Source organism: Diabrotica virgifera, chromosome 6 (genome assembly GCF_917563875.1).
Source record: "Diabrotica virgifera virgifera chromosome 6, PGI_DIABVI_V3a".
Classification (NCBI taxonomy): domain Eukaryota; kingdom Metazoa; phylum Arthropoda; class Insecta; order Coleoptera; family Chrysomelidae; genus Diabrotica; species Diabrotica virgifera.
This window is the reverse complement of record NC_065448.1, coordinates 41179984-41185983: the sequence shown is the minus strand read 5'-3', so window position 1 is coordinate 41185983 and position 6000 is coordinate 41179984.

Here is a 6000-nt window from a genome sequence, read left to right as displayed (position 1 = left end):
TGGTTGTAATTTCCCTGCGCTTCCATCGAACTCGTTGGGCAATATCTTGCTTGCGATATTCAAAAATTCATTGATTGTCAAAGCCATGTTTAATATTGTTATATCTTGTTTTATGTCACCTTTTTCCTCTTTTATTCCGTCGTTAATTATTTCTTCTTCTCCTTCCTCGTCGCTTTTTCCTTCTTCTATTTCCTCATCGCTTTGTTCCTCTTCAACTTCCTTGTCGATTGGTTGATGTATTGAACTTGGAACCACTGTTCTCACATTTACTGCTTGAAATGATCGTATAACTTTGTCTCTGATTTTTCCAAAATATTTGTTGCACGATTCCCTTTGTTTGTCCGAAAGTGCTTCCCAGTTTTTCCTAGTCAATTGCGTGAACTTGTTATAAGCTTTAATTAGCTGTGTCGTTACTTCTTCCTTTATGTCCTTAGATTTCGGAACTTTTTTCTTTAAGACTCTTCTGCTTTGCCTGTCTATTTCTTGTGCGATTTCCTCAACTATTTTGACAAAATCTTCCCAAGTAACTTTGTTGCTACTCATTTATACATAATTTTTTTTCAGCTTCTGCACTTCTTAGCGAAAATATAAATTCGATAGTCTTACGGTGTATATAGATTTGCAGTATATAGATATATAGTAAAAAAATATAGAGATAAAATAATACGTCAATATATAGTAAAAATATGTAAAAATTGCAGTGGTAATAAAAAATTCAAAAATAAATAACGTTATATTAACCCTTGTAAATAAGTAGTTAGAATAATAATTTAAATGTATTATGCATATAGCGTATATTTGTTATATCGTATATTTATTTTGATAGGTATATTTACGATAGCAAATATTAAAATCATAAAAAATTGCAAAAATGTACTAAAAATCAGTAGTCAAATAATAAATGAATAAAAGTCAGCAAGGATAAAGTATACGTTGATAAATATGTAAAAAAATCATATAAAATTGTATCATTGCGTCCTATAATAACTTAATATGAGGGTAAAAAAAAAATCTTTGTATATTGATAAATATTGGTAATAGAATAGAATAATTAAGTAAAAATAGGTAAACTTGAAACATATATTAATGTAATTAAGGTAGCACATAATGTTTATACTTTATACTTTATATTAATCAGGAAATACCATAAAAATAGCTAATATGGACTTACCACTTTTACACGTCTTTGTTCGTATCACAAGTCCTCGCTGCACGTTCCATAGCATTGTCCATTTTCCATTGTCCCACGATGTTCCATCTCCATACTATTCCCTTTTCAGCTCCATGTCAGGCCTGATGTCTACATCCTTTTCTGCATACCACACTGTTCTAGGGTGGTCGAGGTGCAAGAACATTGACGTGTTTCTCCATACCTGTCCTGTTTACCAGTCCTGAGTTCTCGCCTGGTCTTGGATCGCCATATGACAGCCCTGGGCACTAAGGCTATCTGCTCCCGGTGAGGGTGGTTATCCCTTATCCGAGGGGTGGAATAACTGATACGCTTTTACTTGTTGAGTTGTTTTATTTACACTCGCATTAGCATAAGCTGGTAGCACCGCACCCAAAGAACATCTCGTGTAGAAAGAGACACTATCTTTAATGTGGAAATATTACGTCTGATCCCCAAAATAGAATGACGAATGTCTAATATAATAATATGAATTCCCTTGTTATAGTTTTACTGTTTATATATTTAGAAATGCCTATTCAGCATCGACCATGAAAAGTGTTTATAATTGACTCTGCAATTATTAGTTGAATCGTGATCTAGGCTAACAATATTTATATAATCGAATGAAGGTTGTAATATTGTTATGATGACATAAATAACTGAAAGTAATTATCGTAGATAATTACAGGGTGTTTTTAAGATATATCTACTGAGTACAGATGAATTCTTGTACACTTCTCTTTCCAACGGTATATAACACATTATAGCATAAAATTTCCATGGTTACAAAACTATTTGTTTTCTGAACGTCTGCACTCAACTTACCCTGTACCGGTAGCTTTATAGCCTATTAGAGTGTTTTACGTCTTTGCGATTTCCCGAATACTAGGTTTTTAACTTTTGATGTCAGATATCTCTGGTTCCTTAGATGATCGAAGGTCCAAATTTTTACAGTAGTTGTAGATAGATAATATCTAGTCCCGCGTAAAGTTTTATTGAAAAATGTAGAAAAACAAGTAAAATAAAAAATAAAATCTTAACTTTTTTTGTTTTTTTTTGTAAGAGTATTTTAAAAAAATTTAAAATGAATGTTTCTTTCACTGTAACTTTAAAAAAATCTACGCGGGACTAAACATGTAGCAAAACAAATACATGTAGTTTCAAAATAAAACAAAAATTAGGTCACTAAGTGCTTTGGTTACAGAGCTATGTGACATAATGTTAACATTGTCGTTAAATGGGACTTTGGGTGCCCTTAAACTAGTGATGCCATTAATAAAGATAAGGAAAAGTAGAGGACCCAGTACTGAACCTTGAGGTACCCCACATACAATGTTTTTGAGACTAGAGTCTGTATCATTTGTTCTAACCAGTTGTTTCTTATCATTCAAGTAAGATTGGAACCAATTTAAAGAAATACCTCGAATTCCGTAGAAATTTAGTTTTTTTATTAAAATGTCGTGATTTACACAATCAAAAGCTTTGGCGTAGTCACAAAAAACGATGACAGTGTGAAGATTATTGTTCAGTGCTTGGTAAACGTCATGTAGTACAGAAAACATGGCATCAGTGGTAAGTACATTTATTATTTAAAAAGCCGAACTGATTCTGTGATAAAATGTTGTTTTCAACGAGACAGGACTTAAGTCGGGCTTTTATGAGTCTCTCAATAATTTTGGAGAGTACCGGTAGCAGTGCAATAGGTCTATAATTGCAAGTATTAGATTTTTCACCACCCTTATGAAGAGTAATAATGATGGCTGTCTTTAGGCACTCTGGAAATTTGCCTTTCTCAAAAGAATCATTAATTAGTGAGATGAGGACTTCCAAAACATTTTCTGGGAGATTTGAAAAAAATTTTATCGATAGACCATAAGTACTACAGGAAGATTTGCTTTTGATACTACTGATTGTTTGGATCAGTTCAGCTGTATCAACTGGTTTTATAAAGAATGAATTCGAGACATTTTTTGAACCAGGGAGATAGGAAATGGGATCTTGTTGTGGCAAAATAGTTGATGTAATATTTTTACTCACATTAACAAAGTATTCATTTAGATTTTCAGGGTTTGGAAGAGAAAATGTTTGAGAAGTGTGGGTTTTATTTCGAAGATCGTTTATTATGGACCAAGTTTCTTTTGCAATACTTTTAGAGCTTCCTTGCCCTGTAATTGGTGATATAATCAATGACAGAGGCGTTGGTTGTAAATTTCTTGATGTAGAGTAGTGACCTCATATTTTTAGCTGATACTTGTATACCTTTGGCAGTCCAGGGTTTATGATGTTTCGGCTTAATCTTAATTAGAGGAAATGCTTTATTGAAGATACAGACAAGCTTATCCAAAAAATCACGGAAATTATAGTCCACATCCAAAGAAGGAAATTGCCACTCAGAGGTTAAGCATAAATTTTGGAATTTACGAAAGTTCCGGGTGGAAAAAATCCTGCCTAAACGTCGGGTTTTTAAGGAGGGTTTGCTGAAGATATTAAACTTCGTATAAACTGCTTCATGATCAGATAGTCCAGCATTAATAAATGTAGAGCGGACATCAAGGGGTGAGATATCTGAGACAATATAATCGATTATGGTAGATGAAGTCTTAGTAATCCTTGTAGGAGAATCAACGTGCATTGTTAGACCATATGATTCAAATATATTGACTAAGGATATTTGTGCAGCACAAGCAGCAGCATAATCAATATTGAAGTCTCCGCATAAAATTTTTCTGCTTTTATGGAGCAGGTTATCTAACACATTTAGCAGGTTCTGAAAAAATAGTTCCACGGAAGAGCCAGGTGATCTATAAATGCAAATAATATAAAGATTAAGATTTTTATTGTAAACTAAGGAAAACTTAAAGTAGGCTTCATTTAACAGAAAGTCATATTTTGTTACCAAAGAAAAATCATTATTTCTAGATAGAATCAGGGTGCCTCCGTGTGCTGAGCTTGGACGATCATACCTAGCAATTGTGATGTATTTTTCTACAAAAAAAAGGCTCGTTGACTTCAAGCCAGTGCTCTGTGACAGCCACTACCGGGGAAAATTCTAATTCCTCTAGAAACAAAAACAATTCATCCGTTTTGTATCTTATAGATCGAATATTAATCAGAACCATGCTAAAGTTGTTATTACTGACATTATAAATATAAAAAATTATATAAAAATTATAATTTGAGGATTCTAGTCCTTCAGAACACGTCGTGATGTTTAAATATTTCGTTTTGGAGAGACAGCTGAATAGTAATTTCGTTGACATTCCCTTGATTTTTGTAAGTGGATAATTCTCTCAGAAGTGAGAAAGGACATAAAAGTAGCAAGATCAGCTTCCACCTCATCTGGACCAATTCCATAGGCATTGTTAAATTCTAGAAGAATTTTTCGTAGATCTTCGGTCTTGGTGGGAAGCCCTTCGGAAGGCAAAAACAGTTTAACGCTTGTGTTGGTAAATCCTTCATAAAATACTGTCTAAGGTTGGTCGTGTAGAAATGCAAGATAAAGTTTAATGGCTCTTAAGATATCTGGTTCCCTTAATCTGGCTAGAAGATATCAACTATAGAGTTATTGGTTAATCTAACTCTTGGTGGAGTCAAAGGATCCAGATTTATAGATGGTTCCAAAGTATCTTTTTTAATGAATTAATCTGCGAATGGAAAGGATTGTTAGTTTTGCAAATTTCGATTACCTGCTTGTCTGAACATATGTTTGTGTTCTGTACTTCATCTTTGCTGTTGCATAAACTGGTAGTTGGATTTTCCAGGCTAACAGGACTTCTGATATTCTTCTGATTCTTATGTGACTCAGACGAAAGCAATGGTTCGGAATATGCAGATTCAATGGACCATTTAATATTTACACCAGGTGGCCAAATATCCTTATTAAATAATAAGTTGATAGATGATCGAGATTTTATACCTATTTTAAATGAAGAACCAGCTGCTGTGTCGGCATCTTTAACGAGGGCATAACATCTAATATATTCTTTGATAACTAGCTTCTCTTTAATATGGTGTACCACTTGTATAGGGGTGTATATTGGGGTTAAGTTACTAATAACCACAAAGTGACATTTATTTTCTGTGTTTGGACAATTTTCGATAGACTGGACTGTAATAATAATCAAAACTTCTTGTATTTAGCTAAAAAAAATAATTACAATTGCTAAAATGTGAATTATAAATGTGACAATCAATCTGACAATTTGTTGTGTATTTTTCTATGATTGTTTTTCCCCGTCATTGAGCAAGCGCGGAACTGTCTATTCAGTAATAAATAATATTTTTCTTCCATACTCCCCGCCTTGAACAGCTCCAAGACCGTTCAAACACAAATCACCTAAGTTAATGAGAAACACTAGAAACGAGTCTCAGTTAATGGTAATGGACAAATTTTAGTTATTCCTCGTTTATAAAGTCCATGAGCGATTTTAACAGTTACCACTCGAATTTCACCATCATCACCAGGATGAACAGACACTATTCTTCCTAACTGCCACTGACAAGTGGGCAAATTGTCAGATTTTAAGAGCACTAAAGATCCGACTTGAATGGTGGAGGTACTGCTTCTCCATTTATGACGTTGTTGGAGATCATTCAGGTAAATCTTTGACCATTGCTTCCAAAAGTCTTGCAACCATTTCTGAATTAGTTGGAATCTGGACAATTGGTTTATTTTTATCTCTCCTTGAAACGTATGATCAGGGACAGCGGTCATAGGTCTTCCGATTAAAAAATGTGAGGAAGTTAAAGGAGTGTAATCGTTAGGATCAGATGATAGAGCATATAAAGGTCGTAAATTCAAAGTGCCTTCAATCTGAATTAAAAATGTA